The following is a 22,629-nucleotide window of genomic DNA, read 5'->3' as shown; positions in this document are numbered from 1 at the left end:
TTCAAGTGTTTGTTTTGCAGCCCACTTCATGGTTTTCAAAAGTGAAGTAGAATGATATTCAATTACAGAAATGAAGCAGTCAGATGTTAATGGATTATACCAGTGTCAAAAAAAAGGAATTTATCAAGCCTCTGTCAAAGGGCGCAAGGGGAAATGAGCTCTATCACTCTCCGTGAATGCAGCACTTAATACATGTTTTTCTCCTTCACATTTGTGCATTTTTTTTATTTTGTCATTTTTTATTTTTAACTTTACTGCAAAAGCTCAGATCCAACTTTGTATGTACTTTGGACACCCCCCTCGCCCACCTAGGAAGTGCCAGCATCTCAGACTGCGATGGTCAGGGTTAGTCAGTATTGTCTGCTGGAATCACGGGGGGACTGCCAGGGCCGTGGCTCCTCGCAGGGGGTCAAGATGTGTGAGGGCTTGCATAATGAGAACAGTGGGAATCTGCAATTTTCTTCTGCTTTCGCACCATGCGGCACCATGCACTTGGAAGTCTGGGTGGCAGTCAGTAAGTGTGCGAGGGGTGGAGCGAATATATGAGCGAGCGATGAAGTGAACAAGAGATTTGGCTAACGTGCGTGCTCATGGCTGTGTTGGAAAGCAAGTCAAGCACGACCCCAGTTTCCCACACCTACATAACCCAGTGCCACCTCATGCCTCAGAGTAAGTTGGTAGCGTAAACCACCTGAAATAAATGAGACATATTTCTTTTATATTTTATCTGAGTAAAAAAACAATTTTGTTCATTTCTACGCTAAGAGAACTGAAAGAGACGAGGACATGTATTTTTGACGCTCTTTCAGATGCATTGCTTTATTTTCATTGTAAAGCAGGCAGATGGCACAGGATGAAAATTATTAGCCTAATAATTATTAATGATCTGTGTAATTAGGTAGGAAAAAAATAAAAGATCAACCTCTACTAAATCTTTTCATAGAACAACTGCACACCTATTGTGCACCAGAAAAATGATGGTCAGATTGTCAAAATATATTTAAAATTTCTAAAAAGCCTGTGGAAATGAACAAAGGGGATCACTAAATGCTGTGCTACTCTCTCTCTCTCTGTCTGTCGCTCTCTCTCCCTCTTTGCTGACTAAAGTACCTTACAGTATACTGGATGCTGGTGTTAGTGGGAAATGAACCCCTAACCCTGTCAGTGTTCCAGCCACAAACTGCCAGCTGTGATAAACATCAGTCTTGCAGCCCAGACATGTCTTGTGGGTTGATCACACTGTGAAACACATCTGGCACTTTTCACTGATAGCGGGCTCCGAGTACTGTAACTACACAGCCAGTCAGTTTTTGGCTGATGGAGTATGACAGCAGTGGACATAACAAGAGGACATGAAGAAAAAAACATACTGGAAGTTTAGGACTATAGCTCCTTCATGTGACAAATAGCCTTTGTCAGATATTTATCTTATTTGACATGATTTTGATATGTAAAAATTATTTGTAGTACAGGGTTTAAATACACATGAAATCAGATCTACAGTGTCAATGCAGATTTTCAACAGAGAATGGATAGAGCAGTTTATTTCCTCATCTGTTTTGAAGATTGGTTAGCATAGTGACTATTTTAAGTTAGTTCAGGGCTAACTTTTAAGGTCAAGTTCAAATAAAATTAATCTATGCAACACAGCTGAGGTCTGAGGTTGGGTATAGTGGACTACAAAGTAACATGCTACTATAATCTTTGGTAATGCTGTAATTTACTGTAACTCAACAGTGTACTGAATTCCATTATCACATTGCAGTTACAGTTAAGTTGTTACTTGTGTTACAAAAGTTCTTCACTTGTCTGCACAATGGGCAGATAGGAAGAAAAACAAACATCAAACACGTGCGGTAATTATTACTAGATTACTAAAAAAAAAAAATAGTAACAAATGATACATTATTGTTTTTCTAATAACAACTCAAACACTGGTCACCACTTCCAAAACCTTCCTGTACTACACAAAATTTCTGTCTTTGTGTTTGTTTCTTTGTAAGTAAGTAAGTAAAATTTATTTATATAGCACATTTCACAGATAAAAATCACAAAGTGCTTCACAATAAGATCAGACATACAAGTTAAAATTAATTAAAAGCCCGTTTGTATAAAAATGTCTTCAGCTGCTTTTTAAAGGAGTCAGTAGAGTCTAGACAGCGTAAAGACAACGGCAGGGAGTTCCACAGCCTAGGTGCCAGTGCCTGAAAAGCCCGATCCCCACGTGTTTTAAACCTAGTACGTGGGACCACCAGTAGCCTCTGACCTGAAGACCTAAGTGCTCGGGATGAAGCATGAGGTTTCAACAGGTCAGAGATATACTGGGGAGCTTCACCGTGCAGAGCTCTAAAAGTTACAACTAAAATTTTAAAATGAACCCTAAAATTTACTGGCAACCAATGAAGAGAAGCCAAAACTGGAGTAATGTGAGACCTCTTGTTTGTACCAGTTAAAAGTCTTGCCGCTGCATTCTGTACAGACTGAAGGCGATCCAGAGCTGATTTGTTGAGACACGTAAAAAGACCGTTACAATAATCCAAACGAGAAGAGATAAAAGCATGAATAATCATCTCAAGTTCTGCCTTTGACGCCAGTAGTCTGAGTTTAGAAATGTTTCTTAAATGATAAAAACAGTTCCGGACAAGTTGTTTAGAGTGTTTCTCAAGAGACATTGAACTGTCAAATATAACACCTAAGTTTCTGAGACTCGACTGAAATGAAGGGTCTAAAAAACTGATATGCTGCTGAATTTCTGAGAGCATGTGATCAGGTGCAATAATCAAAGTTTCTGTTTTATCTGCATTTAACTGGAGGAAATTGTCATTTAACCATTGTTTGATTTCTGACAGACAATTATTTAAACAAGACAATTTATAAAACTCAGAAGCTTTGAAAGAACAGTATAACTGAATGTCATCAGCATAGAGATGATAAGAAATATTACTGTAACGTTTGATAATTTGGCCTAGAGGGAGTATATACAGCAAAAAGAGAATAGGACCTAAAACAGATCCTTGAGGTACCCCAGAAGGCAGAACTGACGTTTCAGACAACACATGATTGATACAGACAGTAAAGGATCTCTCAGACAGATACGACATAAACCATTTCAAAACAACACCAGTAATCCCGAACAAATCCTTCAGCCTATTTATCATGATGCTGTGATCAACAGTATCAAAAGCAGAGCTGAGATCCAACAGAACCAGAACGGTGTACTCTCCAGAGTCTGCTGCCATCAAAATGTCACTAGATACTTTAAGCAAAGCGGTTTCAGTGGAGTGCAATTTGCGGAAACCAGACTGGAAAATGTCCAGAACATTGTTCTTCTCCAAAAAGTTGTTAAGTTGTTCTGCAACTGTTTTTTCCAAGATCTTTGACACCAATGGTAATTTTGATATTGGCCTGTAACTGCTTGGAAGAGATGGGTCCAAATTTGATTTCTTTAATATTGGTTCAACAATAGCTTGTTTAAAATAGCTGGGAACTGAGCCAGTATAAAGAGAAGTATTAATTATTTCCAGAATACAGGGGCCAATAGAGTCAAACACACTAATGAAAAATGATGGAGGAAGTACATCAAAGTGGCTTGAAGTCAGTTTCATCTGACCAAGCAGAGCACTGATGTCCTGTAAGGTAACAGGAGTAAAAGAGGACCAGGTGTCAGAGGTAAGCAAGGTGTCAGTGTGATACTGGGAGGATGATGGAGAAATATTAGACCTGATGGCAGCGACCTTATTAACAAAATGGTTTAAAAACTCATTACAATCAGATCTAGTATAGACTGGTACATGAGGAACATCAGGAGAGACAATGTTCTTAATTGTATCAAACAATACTCTGGGATTTTTCTTTTTTGAAGCTATTAGATTAGCAAAATATTCGGTTCTGGCATTTTTTATCATGTCATTAAGTAAGAAAATTGATTCCTTGAGATGTACCCTATGGACCTCAAGCTTGGAAGCCTTCCATAAACGTTCTAATTTGCGACAATATCTCCTAAAATTTCGAATATTTTCATTTATCCAAGGACAGAAATTTGAAGAATGGACAACAGTTAGTTTCAGAGGTGCCACCGTATCTAAAATAGATTTACATTGATTGTTAAAAGACAAAATAAGTGAATCCATATCATTTTGAGCCATGCGAGGGTCAAACATGGCAGAGAACCTTCCAGCAGCATCCTGGTTTATAATCCGCCTTTGGATCATCAGTTTAGGAGGTGAAGGATCCACGTAAAATGACAAATTAAAGAATATGCAGCTATGGTCACTCACATGGACATCCTCCACACATACATCATGTATATTTAAACCCAGGGAGAAAACAAGGTCCAGTGTGTGGCCCTTTGTCCGCACACTCCTCCTGGACCATCAGGAGCTGAGCAACCAAATTTGCTGCACAGGAACATTTTAGGTATCTGAAGGTTCTTATGTGTACCAGATGTTGTGACATCACCATGTTGCGTAGGAATGGCCTGAAATCACCTTTTGTTTTAGCATCATTAGCATTTAGCATTATCACATTGCCTGGCAGCCACCTTTAAACAGACCAAAATAACTTTAATCGTTTCTAACAACCACACAACAATGGGCTAAAAAGACTCAGTTTTTGCATACAAACAACATCTACCACCACTATTTATTTGTATTTTGTTTTTTGTACTTCTCTATGTATGCTAACTTTGCTAACATCATGAACAGGTCAAACAGTGCAGTAGCATGGGCATGTACTAGCTTAAAATTTGTGTCCATTTCCTAATATCTGTATTAATGTTAATCACAACCTAAGTTTATGCAGAACAGTGTTAATGTGAATTATATGGTTTACTAAACTCTTATAGTTAAAGATTTCATTACAACTGCCTTTTCCCTAAAAGTTTTGCCTTGTCGAATCCTGATGTATCCGGGCTTATTGTTTAACTCCTAGCAACAATCTCCCCTTAAATCATATGCAAGAGTGAATTTAAATGCAACCTCTGTCTGTTTATAACGATTCCTTTGACTGAGCCAAATTAGAACTGTGTTGTAAGATCTTATTTGTGAAATCTAACTGAGAATTATATCCCTCATATATGTAAAATTCCAGCTGCTTTCCTTGTCTCATAACAGTATTCATTACCAACCTTGGGCTACTCCAGAATTAACGGGTCAGCACGAAGCTGCTTTATACCCCTCAGAGAAAAGGGCTCTACATCGTAAAAGCTTTATGCTGTAGCACTGGCAGACATTTGGCATTTACATTTATCGCCAGCCCGGGTTAATTAAACTCGACCTGCCCACCATCTTGATTAAACAATGGTAAATAAAGACACAATATTTCTCTACAGAGGAGAGTGGTGTCAGGATGGAGGGCATGATAAAGAACACTGAAAGGCCTTTGACACATACACAGAACATAAATGTGTATATGCATAAAACATGTGAAGGATCCTTTCTAACAGTGAGGCAAACGCATCTGCAGGATGCAGGTGGACGACGATCTTGCCGCGTGCCTTTACGTACCAATCAAGTTGTGCATAAGCAAAGGACAACAAAATGACATATTTGTTTGTCTTACTTTATTTTCTGTGGATGAAGCAGCACTTCTGCAAACATTCTAATTTCCCAGTCAATCCTCTTAACAGCCCTGCAAGGGAAGTGCAGGTAAACAAAGCCTTCCCTAACCCCACCTCTGTGCAAGTGCTCAGCCTTTAAAATTGATCTTAATGACTCATGGCTTGTGCTGGGGCTGTTTGTATGAATGTGGGAGTTACAGTAATTGCCAGGCCATTAGAATGCCCGGGATTGTTTTATTTGATTTTTCTGGGTGCTAATTCATTGAGTTTTCATTGGCTCGTCATCTGAATTGGATTTTGGAGCGCAGCTATCAATTTTCACCTGTTGCCATGATTCCTTCCAGGTGCATTAAGTCGTTTTCAGTTCACTATGGGTGCAATTAAAAAAAGTTGGAGTTAGAAAAGGCTTATAAATTTGAGGGGGCACGGGGTTATGCTCATTACTTTATGGATGGTTCACATCAGGACATATTAACTCATGTTACGCCTGTCTTAAAAGATGGCAAGCTAAGGAAATAAAGTCTATTCATTAACAAAAGACAGATTACAAGGTTAGTTTCTGTGTGACTGATGAGAAGAAAAGAGGTTGAAAAGACAAGAACATGATCTGAGCAAGAGGCCACTTACATAGGCTCAACCTACATAGCTCAATAGATTGAGACAAAGGACAGGTGTTTGTTGTCACTCAACAAAGAGCACCTAGAACTTAAGGTCACAGATCACCGTTACCTCTCCAGGGGCCATCTGAGGAACCCAAGAAGTGAAGTGTTTCATAGCTGCAACACTGAGGTATTCTCTGGGCATTTCTGGATTTGTTAAATTTCTAACAATCACAGGAGATAATAAGATGTGAGAGCACTGCTATACCAACTCTCCATGTTGGAATGGGTCATAATCCTGCAATGGAAGAAAAAAAAGTCTAACTAGTAATTCGGGGGAAATAGAAAACAAATTGGCCTACTTTTTTTGTTTTTTACAGCCCTTTACACTAAAATAATCTTTTGTTTAATAATATACAGGAGATGGGTTTAAAAATAAAGCACAACAAAACAGTGCAAATCTACTGCAAATAAAGTAGTTGTTTGGAAAATTGGCCCCTTAGTTAACAGACGCACATAGAAAGTCAAGATGAGAGCCACGATTGGGTGCTGGGTAATAATGATAACTGCTGTCGAGCATTTAATTTATTATCTTTTGAAAATGTTTCAGACATCTTTAAATGTAGAATGGGCCAGAAGATGACTTGACACTGAAACAAAAGTCAGTGCAGTATGGACGTGCCGCAATCCTCCGAATTTTTGGTTCATATTGACGTGACAGCATCACACAGTTGGTGCAGATTTGTCGGCTGCACATCCAAAATGTGAAACCACCGCATCCAAACGATGAATTATGGGATTGAGATATGCTAACAGTGGAAGTCATTTGAGTGCAATTTCATGTTCAAGAAAACAGTTTGAGATTATTTGAGGTTTGTGACATAGTGTGTTATCCTGTGGGAAGCAGCCATAAGAAGACTGGAACACTGTGGTCTTAAAAGGATGGACACGGTCATCAACAATGGCCGTAGGGTTTAATGCTAAATGTTGTGGTGGCATATAGCGATGTTTAAACAATGCTCAGTTGGTACTAAGCGGCCCAAAGACAGGAAGAATCAAAGCTTTCATTTACATCATAATTCTGACCCTACCAACAAAATGCAGCAGCAGAAACATCAGACAAAGCCACGTTTTCCAGGTTTGGTGAGCCTGTGTGATTTGTAGCTCCTGCTGCACTGCATCTGCTTCCAGTTTGGCATGCTGTACATTCAGAGATGCTCTTCTGCACACTTTGGTTGTATTTGAGTTGCTGTTGCCTTCCTATCAGCTCAAAGCAGTCTGGTCATTCTCCTCAATGATGTCACTAAATCACATTTTTTCCTTAATGTAAAAACTGAGGTTGAACTCAGTTTTTAGGTCGTCTTAACGATGTCTACATGTCTACATTCATCAAGTTGCTGTGTGCCTAAAGAACTGGCCAGTTTGGCAAAGATGTGATGATAAAATGTGTTTAATATAGTTAAAGAGTATGTTGTAACCCAAACAATAAGCTTTCCTTACCCTCACTGAGTTGTTTTTGTGCCTGAAGATAACCATGTAATGTTGGTTTAACCCAGGGGTGGGCAACTCCAGGCCTCGAGGGCCGGTGTCCTGCAGGTTTTAGATGTATCCTTGATCCAACACAGCTGATTTAAATGGCTAAATTAGCTCCTCAACATGTCCTGAAGTTCTCCAGAGGCCTGGGAATGAACTAATCATGTGATTCAGGTGTGTTGACCTAGGGTGATATCTAAAACCTGCAGCACACCAGCCCTCGAGGCCTGGAGTTGCCCACCCCTGGTTTAACCAACAACTGAAAGTTTTAAATTATAATTATTCCCAGACAAAACTCAAAGTCGAATCTTTTTGTCAAACGTCAAAAAAAGGGCAATCTCCCTACCCCGAAACACTGCTATATGTTGCTTTAGAGCAGCGTTCATTGTTTTAGGCTGTAGGAACAAATCAAAAATCAATATGGTAGTTTAGCCGGAGAACCTTATTGTTAGTTTAAATATAATGCTGCCATCACTTAGATAAAAGATTAAATAAATAGTTCATGTCTTTCCAGATACCACTTCTATTTTATCAGATAACAAAAACAAAACAAACTAGTATTTACACGTGTATAGAGTATTTAAATCCGCACCATAAACACTCATAAAATACATGCCACAGTGTGTGACATATCACCAGCCAAGCTTTGGCTTACCAGCACAGTAAAATCAGTCCTGTGTTATTTGTGTTGCCTGCCACTTGTTGTTATTTCACTCTCATTTACCCACAGCGCTTTTTTTTCCCCCCACCAAGCACAGAACATTGTCACTGGACCATCACTGACTGACTGGGCTCAAATGAATTCTGAAATTGCTTTGTTTCCCCTTCCTTGCGCACACATGTCACAGATGTTGTCTGGCGGAGTATGGCGGCATGCCAGAGTCAAGCACGACGTGCCATTAGCAATCGAGCTGACTGCGCGTCGCTCGGCCCTTCTTCCATTATTCATTTATGTTGGAGGGCGAGAAATAACGCGGGCCGAGAAAGAAGTGATCTGTGCAGCAGAGTGCATCTGTCCTCTTCTAATCGCGGACGGAGCGCGAGCCGCTGTGAGTCATCTTTACCCCGAGATGTTGGATTTTGATACAAAAACAAACGAGCCTTTAGGCCTTTAATGAATTAGTAGCATGTTTGTCATGTGATTGTGTGCAGGAATAGAGGGAAAAAATAATTAAGCAAAGCACCAGAAAGGCTATTAAAGGGATTACAGTAACCAATCTGAACTGTCACATTCATTCTGCTTTTCAAATATATTTAGATGAAATAAACGGCGGGTCTGTCTGTGCCGCTCAGAGATCTGGCGCGGTATAGTGTCTGTTTTCTCCCTTTCTTCAAGCTGCTCCGAGGTCAACTTCAGATTAACTAACGTGATGTATCCCTGCTGCCACAATGCATTACCACTCACATTGTTCTCCGGGTCGGCTCACAAGGCAGGCATTGCTTTCGATTACACCCTTAACTTTTCTTTTTAATTAAATGTACAGGCAGATTAATTACGGGGCAACTTAAATGATGAAAAAATTAGAGGTGTCCTGCAACATTGTGCTCGGCGTGAATTTGCCCGGCTACCTCTCCGGCCCCCTCCAGCCCCTTAAGCTGTCACGCCCGCTGTTCAATAAGCAATCTGGCAGGGAGGCGTACAAACGAGTGGAGTTGCACGGGGCACTTTGTTTCTGTTTGCCAGACAGGTTCGATTCTTTGAGAGACACGGCCCACAAAACCAGACACCCAGGGCTGGAGGCTGGGTAAAAACTAATTATGGTGGTGTTAAAAGGCAAGCTCAATGAGGCAAAGAAAAGACAGCCAGACTCTCAGCACCTCTTGACTTAGGCTCTGCAGGCCAGCAGTGAAAGTTGGAAGGACTCGCACTTTTGATTTGAAGAAACTCACTCCCAAACGAGCCGCGTTCGAGGACGGGACGACGCAGGGGGAAAGAAAGGGAAATTTCCTCACAAACGTAACGGTGGGATCGTGGGTGGAGGAGCATCCACGTGGAAAATACTTCTACGTGTACCCTCTAATCAATTTCAGTTTGATTCACGAAATGGGGGAATGAAATATCACGGCTCATTTCATTTGGGACTCGGATCTCTGCGTGAGACCAGAGTAGACAGATATCCATCACACCCATCCAAATGATCATTGTGATAGAGCTGGTCTATATCTGGAAGACACCAGAGGGCCTTTAAAGAGGCAGAACAACGGATATGTGGGTATCAGATGAAGGCATTAGGGAGAGAGTCTGAGTGACACAAACATGTTATGAGAGATGAGCAACATCTGGTGCAATGGATCTTATCCTCTTGTCGCCAGTCATTACTTTGAGTTCATACGCAGACAAACTATTTTCTCTATAATCTTGGCCCTAATTCCGATGTATCCCCTGGCTTAATGGACTCTTTGGAGTATTAGCATGTTTTACTTTTACATGGCGTTCTTAAAGTATACTTTAATGTTTCTCTTTTACACAGTCGCAATGCCTGTACAATTTGCTAATGCTTATTAAGTGCAGAGCAAAAGCTTTTCTGCTTGCTTTGTTTAAGTGGCATTACGAGGGATTTTCATGAACATCTTGCGTGAATTTAGGCATTCGTTCTAGATGATCAAAACACACACACACATATACAAAGCAAAGGAATTAGGCGAGATTGTGCATTATTTTGCTGCTTTTTGTTTTACTGCACTTCTGTGCATACTGAAAACATTCTGTTGCTACATATATATATATATATATATATATATATATATATATATATATATATATTTACACATAGCACATTATATTGCTCCTTTTCAAATCCAGTGAAATGTGAGGAAGAAAGGTAGAGAGCAATACAAGGGGCTAGAGAGGTGGTCAAAACTGCCTCCGACAAAATGAGCGTAGCCCCTGAACTAAGGCCAGGGGATTGAAAGTGGATTGAATCCATCTCACTATATATAGACAACCAGTGGCACGGTGGGGACGGCGATAGGAACGGGGGAGAGACACAGAGAAGGGGGGACTTGGAGTGAGTCGATGAGTGCGACGGGGATGAAGAAAAGGAGCACTGGGAGGAGAGAAAAAGAGCAGTGGTGTGTTACCAGCTGACCGCTGGAGCTTTTCAACCCCTCCATTGTAAGATTACCGAGACTGAGGGCCCTGCTTTCATGCAGCCGTAGAGCATTCTGGTACAGAGCCAAGCCCGCTGGCTGCTCTGCTGAGTGTCCCACCACCTCGCTGCACTATCAACACCAGGAAATGGACACAATTGGAGAAGCCAGACTAATTCCTGGATGAAGAGAGTAAAAGGGCATTGGTTTCCCAGGGGTTAAAATGCCTTAATCTTTTTATCCTCTGCTAGAGAGAACTATTCACAGATTTGATACACTCACCCTAAATCCTTAAGTGACATGCCGGGGCAAGGCTGGGGGGGAATTCCCCCACAAACGGATGAATCCTGGCGGCCTGCCGAGGACGGTGGAGCAGTAAATGATCAAATATATGGTGCTGGGATTATAGTGCGAATCACAGCAGTTTTTTGTATCGTCCTGTGAAGTCGGTATATTATTGTGAAAACAATGTCACATTCCATTATTAGCCGATGGAAGTTTGTCTGAACTCCTTCTCAACAAACAAACCTGCCATTTAAGCATTTATATTCTTTCCTCTACTCTCCTCTTTCTTGGTACTCTCTGGCATACTCATGCACATTCTCAGCATCCCCAGTTCCCTAATGAGGCGTGATCACTGTGTTAAACTGCTAATTAAAATCAGATATTAAAGCCTACTACCCATAATCCCTCTTGGCTTGCGCTACAAACACCAGGCTGGCTGTCGCCTGGTATTACGCTCCGACGGATCCCAGGCAGTAGCTCCTCTCACCTTCACAAAGCAGCCAGTGCATCAATCAGCAGCTAATCTTTAAACTCGGTAATGTCGGCCATCACAAGGCGCCATAACCTTTGATGTTTCCATCTCTTTTCTCCTGCGTGACCCACTTGCAGTCGCAAGTTGCAAAAAGAGAATGTGCATAAATAAGCAAACAGATGACAGAAAAGAACTTGTGACGCATACGATGTTCGTCTGCACCGTTCTGATTAGACAGAACTTTAAAACCACGTAATGTGTCGTCTGTTTAATGTTGATGATTTCATTACAATGCAAGTCTCTGCTAGGAAACCTTGGGTTGACAAGTAGCACCCACCTAAAGATTGTTAACAACCCCATTCCCCCATCCTTCCACCATCTTAGCACTTCATAACGGCAGCAGCCTTAATCAGCAGACAGTGCCTCCCTACCTGCTTGAGAACAACTTGAGCTCAAGGTGATGCGCTGATCTTCAAACTCTCAAGGTCCCCATCAGATCAAATATTTACAGAATGCATCCAAATGTCATCTACAGAGGCCCCAAACTGCAACCCACAGGACTTGATGGATCCACTGCCATTCCTGCTGCCATACTACCACCGTACACCTCCACCAAAGGCCCTGTATCGCTGTATCCCCCCCTCCCGATAGACGTACTTCCACACTGTTGTGTAAGTTTCATTGTTATGGATGATGGGTGTATTTGAACAAGCGAGGCCCTAATTTGAAAAAAGTGAACGCGACACGTCAGAAAATGCACTGACTCCGCCATCTATGAGGGATCTGGCTTTCACAGAACAGCTGGCGAGCCATTACGGAGCGTGCTCTAATGAACAGCCATGCAAAATTGATGATTCATTGATCTCCCAATGTTCGCTGGATTTCACATAATGAAATTTGCTCTTAATTCTCAATATGTTAAAAAAGGATGATGAAACAACTCCCTGCCTTTGTTGTTGAACGAAAGGCAAAGATAACTGATGCTGATGCAGATATTTGTGGTATTTTTTTCCTCCATTAGCGATGCGTGCTCGTTATTTTTGTAGTAAGCATTTCCAGGCCGTGCTCAAACCCCCATTTTACCTCTTAAATCTTTCACAGCATCAGAAGAAAAAGAAATGTTTCACCGCTAAATTCCAATTAATATTCTCTGCTGTAGTACGATCAAGACCTTACTGATCTTCTGTCTCCTCTGCTCAGGGCAACGCAGCAGTGAGGGCACTGCTCCAAACAAACTCAGGTCTCCACGGTGGAGAGTAGGGGTGAACTCTGAACCCTACTCTGCTACCTCATTAGCCTGCGTACACACCGGCATCTGTTCTATCATGAACCCTAATACGACCACATGAAACCGGAAAATAACTGCACTCATCGGACCAGGAGAGATTAGACCGAGGAAGGAGGGGGTGGGGGGACCGGACTTTGTCGACAGCACGACAGCTTTCAGCCTTCATTCATTTTCAGAAGAATTGTCTGCTTAATGGTAAAAAAATAACTAGATGAACCTTTTCAGATGGGATGTGGCTTCTGTAGTCTGCTGATTCTTTTTTTTTTCTTAGTGCCGTTCTGCTCGAAGACAGAAAAGCTGATGAAATAAGGAGAGGAGAGAGAGCACGGCCAAGAAAGAGGGAGAGGAAATCGACAGACAGAGTGAGAGGGGTCATTGAGCACAACAGGAACACGGGACCCCACTCAGCTGGAGGGACTCTGGCGAGGACGAAGCCACCTATCTTATGGTGACAAGCAGCAAATGGGGGCCCATTACCGTACTGAATGCTAATGCCAAACTTTGGGCCCCAGGGACTGGCCCTGTTCCCCAACCACAAGGAGAGGAGACCTGGCAGGGTGCATGCATGACAAGCTCAATTCACACCCACAAGTGCAAAAGATAATAACCGTATAAATCATAAGAGACTCTTAGACTCTTTCTTTCTCACTCCTTTGCCACTCTCAATCTGTGTCTGGACCGCTTCTAACACTTGCTGTTCCTAATTGTCCCCTCATCTATTTTTCTTGCCCTTCCCTCTCCTTACTCCCAGCCTCCTTTGTTTCCTAACAAATCTTCCACGTTTCTCTTCTACTCGCTGTCGTTCACGCTTTGATTTCCCGGGGAAAAAAAAAAGAAAAGCCCAAAGATAGCTTGCGAAAACCATTCATATTGATTAAACAATCTGTGTTCATCATATCCGAAAATAGTGCTGCCAGTGTCGATTGTAATGCACATTAATAAACAAGCGAGCAGTAGTTAACAATGGTGAACGTGTAGCATGCTGTGCTTCGTGGAAATGAATAGCAAAGAATATTGGGTATAAATGCCCATCATGGGAGAAAAATGGTTTAATTAAAAGTCTGTTTTCTCTTTCTTGAATATTTTCAGTCGATATATATATTTCTTTTCTGAAGGTTTCTCTTGGCAGGAAAGGAATTAATTATTGAAAATAACTATCTAAAATGTGGATATTTGCCCATTGTATTCGTGAAAAAGGGGGAGAAAAGTCAAGGGAAAGATGAAGAGAAGAGACTCATGCAGACTTGTCTCTCTGTTCCCTCAGGCCTGTGGTGTGGGCACTGACTCTATTTGACATCGAGATACAGTGCTGAGAAAGACAGAGTGAGGCACAGACAGAAACACAGAGAGGGAGACATCAGAGCTCTTATGCCTTCAGGGGCTGTGTAAATGTGAGTCATGCCATGATGGGGTGACTTGTTCAGGGTAACATCACCCTTATAACTTTCATTTCGTTTAGGGAGTTCAGACAGTTTCAACTTCCTTGCTCCTACTCTCTTCCGAGTGGCAAAAAGAACTGAGATAAAAATAAAGAAGTGGCAAACTGAGGTTAGCTATTCAAGGGAAAAAGGAGATGTTTAGCCATTCCTGTATACGAATTTCATCTGCCCTGAAAAGCATAAAACGACTGAAACGAGGGGAAACTCAGTATGACAGTATACAGAAAAACAAGCGCTGCAATGATCAAACCACAGCAGGACAACCGAAACAAAGATTGTAATAATGACAGTTTTAAATGACCAGTGAATCATTTATGTCAATGAGCACTAATTTATATCTTTTTTTAAGATAAAAGTTTAGGGGTTTTATTAGTTTTGCTAAATATTTGCAAACTTACCTCTGAAAAAGTTCTGATGCTGTAAAATGCAAATAAAAATAGAATGCAATGATTTGCAAATCTCATAAAAATGTATTTTTTTAACGACAAAACACAGAAAACATCAAAATATTAATTAATAAAATCTGGAGAAACTTGTTTCTGTTTTATCCAATATTGCAAGCCCATGCTCTTTGGGCCTGAGTCCAACAACCTTAGATGCACTTCAAAGACACTTTCACTAAGGCCAGCTAACAGCAGCTAACAGCATCTAACAGCAGCAAAAACAGGGGAGCTTACTGACAGAAAAATTCACAATATCCTCAACAATTCACCTCAGTGTCACTGTCATCGTTCAGAAGACAGCTTTACTCATTCCATGTCAGACTCCTTTCACAAAGTTTAACAACCTCCTCCAGAGAAAACAGACGTGGACGTTTCTCACCCAACATCGACAACTGAGGTAAACAGTGGACTCACAGCCTACACAGATGGCAAAAAACTCCTAGGTGGATCTGGTCCAGCGTCACTTCGCTATCTGCGTACACTCATTACAGATGGACAGCAGAGGTGACTCAGGGGAAAAAACATAAAATATCACAAAATGTTTACTTGACTCATCCATTTTATATTCCTGACTTATAGCTAACTCTTGATATTATTCAAATATGTTAAAATATATTATAGGCAAAAATGTTTTTTGTATAAACAGTATTAGAAACATGCCAGCTGGCCATGATCGTTATAGGGTACACTCGAAATTTAATGTTTTTGAGCTCTCTTGGGTGACTAAAACGTGTTTGTTCTACAGTGGCCACTGTAGTTGGAGTTATGCAATTGAATCAGGAGGAGAAAGAAAACAGAATTGAGCTGACTGCAATCTGCAGTCTACTGACATCTAGTGGTGACATTTTGCACACCGTACCTTTAAAAACAGGAACGGGTTCGTCATGGACATCACTGCATGGCCTCAGGAACACTTGCTGTCCTTGTTGTACAGAAAAGGTCCTTAGGCCTGAACCTTGTACAGTTTAGTTTCTCTGCTCTGAATGTCACTGTTTATTTGTGCATTAGTATACTCCACAAGCAGGACTGACCCAGTTAATCTATGGTTTCACCGATACTCGGCACAGCCAGGAAGCCACCCGGTTCTCCTTGGTCCCAGTCACACACTCTGCCACGACATCCCATCTGGAACTTTCCGATATGACGAAATATATTGGATGACAATATGAAAACATCTATCGATTCATATTATATTGTTTGTTTTGTGGTGTCGCAAAATACACCGTTTACGGCATTTTTTTTTTCCTTCTACCACCTATGCAAGAATCACGTGAAAGAGTATGGAGAGAGTTTACAGATGAGAAGCAAAAAAGAGCCGTCAGGTGCTCAAAATAAACCTTTGACTCAAACGTTAGAACAGGCTTTTCCCCGCTGCGCGCCATGTAATAAATACTCACAAAGAAAATGGCGGCCATTACAACTTATATCTAAAAATATACAGTTTCAGTTACAGGTACACAACGCCCAGCCGTAAACACTTCACCCGAGATTCGCATAATTTACAGAAAATGCACTATTTTGTGATATATATCATTATCGGGATGAGAAATGTCTTATATCAGGGTATGAGATCTTGGTCATATGGCACAGCCCTAATCTCATCCATGACCTGTTAGCCTTTATTCATCTTTTATCCAATGTAGTTATCTATCAATCAGTATAGCTAGCAAAAGTTCATATTATGTTATATATATATATATATATATACACACACACATACACACACACATATATATATATACATATGAATATGTGTGCTAGGCAACCAGGTATGGTGCAAATGTTGACCACTGCATTTTACATTGATTTCTGTGGGGTCAGAATGACTCCAGGAATAAGTGGTTTTTCATTTTATCTCCCACAAATTGACTATCGGACGAATGGACCCATATAAAGAAAAGTCATGAAACATGAGATGATGGGGTTTTATTTTAGCAGAGTAATATGATATTGAAAACACCAAGAGGTCAAATGACCCCTTTGGCAGTTGTAGTGGTAAAGTAACAAGAAAAACTGTTTTCTGAAGTGTTAGGCCCTGGAAATTATTTTCACAGAATTAGCTAGCTAAATCTTTTAAGCAGCTCTAATCCCTTTTTAGGCACTTTTCAGACGTGGGATACATAACATTGCTGGCTTCATCGGACTGTTAAAGTGCAGGCATTCTGCCATTCAAACATAGATCACGCTTACTGAAATGCTCCACATGGCTTCATTCTGACATACCCACAACTGAGATGGAGAAAGCCATCGCACCTGCACTTTTTTTGCCTCAAGAGAAAAAGGCTTTTTAAAGCATTGCCATTGTTTCGTACGTTTAACCCTCTCTAATCATTCACACTTCTGAATGATCTGTGTGCGTGTCCTGCACAGTCCTGCAGCAAGTGATATTTACTCAGACCCCTTCGCACATATAAGTTCAGAGATGGAACGAGATTAGTCTTATAGATGTAGATAAAATGCATCACAGGCAAATCTTTTAAAGTAATGGCAGTGTGCAAGATTGATGAGTTAAAATATTATTTTGTCCATGTCAAGTCTAGATCTAGATTACTTGGTATCAGCTCGATACCAACAGCACTACTGTGTGTGTCAATAAGTGAATGAGAAACATACTGTAAAGTCATAGGTACAGTATGTTTCTCATGGATGAAGGTAAAAGTCGTGCAAACCACTCATCATAAATAAATGTTACAAGGTCTGACCTAAAAAATAAAATAAAATAAAGTCTTTCTCAATTTTTATACAGCTGTTGTCCAGACTGCTCATTCAGACATGCAGCTGACTCATACAGATGCCATCAGATTAATGCAGTGTGCTTTGAAAAATAGATGGCAGCAGCACAGTGTGCATAGTTAGAAGTTAATGTGCTAAAACATGCAAAAGCTTGAGCATGGTCTTTAATTAGTTTTTGGCTGCTTTATTCATTCCTGTTTTGTGCTATTAATCATTTTTTTGCTAGAACTTTGTAACCCATTTTACAAAAAGGAAAGAGAAATAAACACTACTTTGCTCCTGCAGTGTTTTACACTGATTTCTACCACAACCCTAACCCTGTAATCCTTTCGACTTCAACAGCGAAAAGTGGACCAAATAGGAGACGAGCCTCAGACTGAGATGCGAGTAAAACCTTTGGGTAATGCACTCCACACAATAGCCCTATTTATTGAGGCACCTGAAAGAGAGCTTCATGGTGCAAAACAGCACATTACTGTGTAGGAGGACTGTGTAGGGTTTCGGACCAATCACATCCTTCATGCGGCTAACAATAAACGTGCAGGTTGGAAAGCGGATAGTAGCGGTTCTTGGGTGTGCACATGTGTAGGTGTGTATTGACGAAACAATTTTTTCTTATGGATCGACCGGTGTGCGCGTGTAGCTTCTTGAATGTCTGTGTGCACACATTTTTTGATACAGCATCTCTGGGCATAACGTAAACATGAAAATGTATGAGCGTGCTACTTGTCAGGGAAATGGTAAATTCACACTGTGTGCTAAATGGAGGATAATATTTCTTCTTGGAAAGCGAGAAAAATCCGAGAGAAACGTGACAAAAGAAAATGTGAATGCAAAAAGGGAAAACACAGCCCCTCAGCTTTCTAATTGTTCACTTTCTCATATCTGCGTTTCCTTTTTACGGCTCAAAATGTTGTAATCTAAAATGAAGGGAAACTAAGCAGAACGATGGAATACATTTTAAACTGAGCTACCTAGCTTTCTGTGCATATGTGCCCAATTATTTGTATTAGTGTCTGTCCCACCGCTTTGCCCGTCATTGTGCACCATGGCCATTTGGCCGCACACAGTAAGAAACGGAGTGGTTGGTGTTACAAATCCCATCTGAATTCCCCAGCGAAAGGGATCGAGTGCCCACCTTCTGACCGTGCATTCCAAAAAAGCAGCAGGATGCCCTCTTTGATATCTATCCGAAGAACAAAACACAGCTCCATTGCCTATAAGGTGGCATTTTCTATCAAAGCAAAAGGCCATAATCCAGACTTATACACTAAATCCTATGTATACTGACATAATGCCCTCTAAGCTGCCTAATTCCTTCTAGAGCCCTTATTGTTTTCTCCTCTGTCTCTCTTATTTCTGTCTGTCTTGCTCTTTTTCCCTCCCTCTCTCTTACTCGCACTGCATCTTTCCTTCATGTCTCCCTTTCCTCTCTATCCCTTTTCACATGCCTGTCAGTTCACCCACTTCACAGTATTGTTCTTGCTTTCTCCTGTTTTTTTCCTTTACTTCTTTCTATTCATCTCCCTTGCTAGCCCTTCTTTGTGTCCCCAACACACATTTTTACACCCCCTCCATTTTCTCTATTTATGTATCTGCACTTGCCTCACAATAACAAACAACAAAAACAACAACAATCTTCCGCGCTACGTACTATGCACAAACAACCACCTGAGTGCTGCCGGTTGCTAGGATACCCCGCGGCCATTATAGCATCTCATTATAGCTGGGATTTGCCATTTAATCCAGGCCATGTAATTGGCCTGCTCTCCAGCGTTCAGGCAGGCTTAACTCCTCAGACAGGCATACATTCAGCCGCGATGCAGTGCTATCAACAAATGCAGCAAACTAATAGAGATAGAAATACTCGACCCCGGCGCTCTCGATTGGCTCGCCGAGCGTCGTAAGTGACGATGAAACAGCACAAGCTTTGTTCACCGTCCAGCTTGACAACAGCTGCGGTCGGACACAGTGTGTGTTATATGACACCGAAAAAGTCATGCTACATGCGGTTGAATCGCACGCCTGTGTCGCTGTCCTTGTGTGGGTGTCATGAGTGGGAACTGAGCGGACACAGCACAAACACTCACAGGATTTCAAGGTGGCCTTATTACATCGGAGCAAGCAAGCGATCCCTGTTGGAAGATGTGTCACACATATGTGAACAGACACACACACAAACGAGATGACTGTCTCTGTGGAAAAGTGGTGACGAGACATATATATACTGTAGAACTGTCATGTGGGAGTATGAGTCATAGAGAGAGCCTTTATATGCTTACCACAAACTCTGTGTGTAAGATGGACGTAGCCGCCATGATGTCATCCATACTGGTTATCAAGCTACATTCATAATCTGCACGGCCGCGTTTCAGAGACACAAATACCTCCTAATTAGTTCCAGGGACTAAACTAAAACAGGCCCTCATCAAAAGTGAAGCACAAATTCTTTGGACAGTGTAATGTCGGCTAATTCCATTCACAAAATTCAATCAGGAACAAAGTCCTGGGTTTGAGTCCAGCCTGGAGCCTTTCTGTGTGGTGTTTAAATTTCCTCCCTGTGTCTGCTTGGGTTCTCTCTCTCCAGCCTCCTCCCACAGTCCAAAGATTAATTTGGTTAATTGGTGATTCTAAAATGACCGTAGGTGTGAATATGAGCATGAACAGTTATCTCTCTCTAAGTGTTAGCTATGGGACAGATTGCCAACCTGTCCAGACTGTACCTATGGCAGCTGGGGTAGGCTCCAGGCCTCCCATGACCCTGAATTGAATAAGCGGAAGCAGGAAATGGATGGATGCAACCTTCAATTGCACCTAAGGCCTCAGACTGCTTGGTGACCATCTGGCAACCAACTGTTAAGAGAGAAAAATGAGTATACCCCAACCCCAAGATCCTAACGGTTTCTGGAGGTTGCTAGCAGCCGCAAGCAAAGAGGTGCAATGGAAATGTACTGTATGATTGTTCTGGTTGTTAGCATGTTGCTGGAAGATATCAAGTATCTCCAAAACAGTGGAAAAAGTTGTGTCTTTAAAAATAGGGTTGGTTGCAACATCAAAGCACAACTTTTACTCGTGACGCAGCACCCTCTTTGCAACTGATTTCAATCAGCAACAGCCAGAAACCTTCACCAGTCAAGGAAGTTTTCCCAGGCAACCAGAGTTTGCAGAGGGCCATTGACTCATCTGTGTGACTGAGGCCTAGCTTATTTATGCAGTTTTGTGCCAGTGCCACAAAATCACAATCTAACTTACAACAAGTAAATGGCTCACCCTTCATGTGCCTATGCTTACCGAATTACCTTCTTGAAAAGCCGCTTAAAGAAACAAATGAAATTTCACTCACTTGAAGTCTAATGGTGTAGTGACAGAGGACAAAATGCTACAAACTCATTTTTCAAAGCTCCAGAGTTTTCAGAGTAAATCAGAACTATCTTCTTGATAAAACATGACAAGGCAGAAAAATTTGTCATTTTGTAATGTGGGTGAAGTGACCCGTTACAACGGTCTATTGCAGTGTCTCTCTATAATAAAGCCTCATTTGATGGTTAATCGCAAATTTGTCACAGATAAACTTTCAGCTTAGCGTAACCTTTAACCAGCATCACAAAGCTCTAAAAGTTTTTTAAGCACTTTCAGCTATTTCTACATGTGTGTGTGTGAGTGTGTGTGTGGTGGTGGTGTCTGGTTCTGTGTCCTATCCAAGTAAGCCTTGCAGACTGTTTATGCGCTAATGGACTTATGGCTCCCATATGGCAGCCATCATGGTTTCAGCACGGGCATGCAAATGCACTAACACAGTGGCAGCTGCTGATTACGACAGGCTCAAGTACAAAACATTTTACGGGGCCTTCCCTTAGGCTGTGATCCATATAAAACTACCAGAAAGGTATTTGATACCTCAGAAGGTATTTCAATATAAAGTGGAGGAATGTAGAAGGATATATAGAAGTATGTGCAAAACGCTTGTGCAATTAAAGCAGAAAGGATGCCATCTAAAATAATGGCTTTCATATTTTTCTTTAAAAAAATTTAAAAACCTCATTTCAGTCAAAGTGCACTGAAAAAAAATCAATACTTCAAGTTTCTTGGAAGGCAGATGATTAAGAACCTCAAAGAACTTGCCAAGGTTCTTCAGCTGCATCGTATAGTCTCAGACTGACTTTATGGTGTTGTGATTGGGACTCTTTTGAGGACACATTAGTTTTTTGCGCTTCTTCAAACCTCTGTGTTCTTTTAATAATTGTGTTTTATGAATGAATTTCATTTAAAGTGTTATTATGTTTACACTGGTTATCATTAATTCAAAATATATACAAGATTTTAAAAAAATTCTACAGATGTCATTTTGAATAAAATATCTATTTTAATTTCCAACACTGATGGCATAGCAATATGAGATATTGTAGAAAAATGCATTTGTAAGAATGAATAATTAACTAATTAACATATTTCGCTTTTCACAGTGTGCTTTTTTTAATCTACTAATAATAAGTATGTAAAACATACGCATTTGCGCTTGTGTGTGACAAATTCAGCCCATATAACTTTGATTAATATGCCAGAGAATGAAAATGATGAATCCCAAGTAAGGATTAGCAGATCACAGACATTTACTAAACCAGCCAGTCACGCCCATGGCACACTGGTTCTTACCATTCATCTTCATTCGACTGTTTTCACTCCATCACCGCTGAAGGTCAAGCTGAGAGATACATGTGAAAGAAATGGTCCGCTCTTTGCAGTCAATTATATGTTCATGTGTCAAAGACATGATGGAGAGGATGTGAGCATGTTGGACTGTGGAGACCTACATGGCTTTCTTCCACTTTAGGGTGGGAGGATCACACCCGGTGATACGCAGCTTTATCATGTGAGGTGTGCAAGTAGGGAGATAGGAAAATGTATGGCCCCGTTAAACAGGTTATCACGCTTTCTTTCTGTCTCCTCAGTTTCGTGGACGAGATAGTGAGACGTTAGGGGCGCTTGCTTTGTGTGTACAGTGTCAGTGGTGAAGACTTCTTTTTTCTAATTAAGCCGTGTAAAGGTTTCGTTTAACCGAATGATTAAACAATATTATGCTCTCGTCCCAGGGCGTTAAACCCTGCCGTTCTGTCTGATTCTGCTGCTGTCTCAAATATACACAAAAATGTCTGTTGGCAGTTGATGCACCGACCAGTATTGTTTGCCTTG

Source organism: Oreochromis niloticus, linkage group LG3, assembly GCF_001858045.2.
Source record: "Oreochromis niloticus isolate F11D_XX linkage group LG3, O_niloticus_UMD_NMBU, whole genome shotgun sequence".
Classification (NCBI taxonomy): domain Eukaryota; kingdom Metazoa; phylum Chordata; class Actinopteri; order Cichliformes; family Cichlidae; genus Oreochromis; species Oreochromis niloticus.
This window is presented reverse-complemented; position numbering follows the sequence as displayed.